Raw genomic sequence first — 1156 nt, forward strand, 5'->3', positions numbered from 1 at the left:
GACACAAACAAGTCAGGTGAGTTACAGTCAGCCGGAGAGAGTTATCTGCATGGAGCAGCGGGCTGGGCTCTCTAGCCAGAGAACATGGCAGACAGACACAAGATCATTTAGAAGAGAAAGAGAAATTCTCCCTGAGTCTCAAGGAGACTGAACCAGAAAAAGGTACTGTTGGATTTCCAAAAGTCTTGATTTTCAATGTATTGAGTCTCTTTTGAATGCTGTGGCAAACAGAAAAGAAATAGGATGTCTCTAGTAAGATCCTTGAAGTTTTCCAGCTCCCAGAGGAGAGGAGCCGAGTCAGGAGTGAGGAAGAAAGGAAGAGGAGGGGGAGCAGAAGATGGGAAAAGTAGGACAAGAGGAAAAAGGACTTAATTATGCTCTGTGATTAAAAACTTTCTCCTTAAAAGAGTAAAGGGCAACTGAGGACAGTTAGGGAGAGCTGGTGGCCGGTTAATCCACACTAAGAAAAGATACATTCGATGCTCATTTCCTTGCTCTGTGTTTGAGGGGAAAAAAAGAGGCATTTCTGAATGTAAGGAATTTTATTTTAAAAGCCTACTTACGTGAATGTTTGTGCCTGTTGTTCCGACTTGGGAGTAGGCACCAAAGCGAGATGTTAACATCACACAGCCAAGTTGAAAACAGGCTCCTTTATGTGAAGTCTAATCTATTACCACCGTTCCCTGGACAGCAGTCTTTCTCAAGATGGAACGTGTACAAATAGTATTAGACTCCAAATAGATCTAAAAATGGAGGGATTTTTGCAGTTAATACTTGCTGAATCCATTTAGAAAGTTTAGACCGCTTTTCATCTCTGCAAGGAGCTCCCGTGCTTCTGCCTTTGGTGATGACTGACAATAGCTGTTTTCCTGTCACAGTGCTTGGCATCCAGTGGCAGCAAATACATCTTCATAGGGTTAAGCTAATTAGAAGTGATTTTCTGTTTTGGGTTATCTCAGTCAGGACATATGTGGATGCTAAGTGTTTTAGATAAAGACTTCAGCCGGACTGCGTGGATTCTATGAGTCCCTACAGATGAGAAAGTCCCTCCGCATTGTGTGACATCTTCACACAAAGAGATTTGTAGGCGTGAGGACCGGGTCCCAGCGTTCTTCACGGAAGGTGTCAGGGCTAGGGTGGGTGGGGCTGGAGGGCG

The sequence above is a fragment of the Dipodomys merriami genome, unplaced genomic scaffold (genome assembly GCF_024711535.1).
Source record: "Dipodomys merriami isolate MVZ:Mamm:240054 unplaced genomic scaffold, mDipMer1.0.p SCAF_122, whole genome shotgun sequence".
Lineage (NCBI taxonomy): Eukaryota > Metazoa > Chordata > Mammalia > Rodentia > Heteromyidae > Dipodomys > Dipodomys merriami.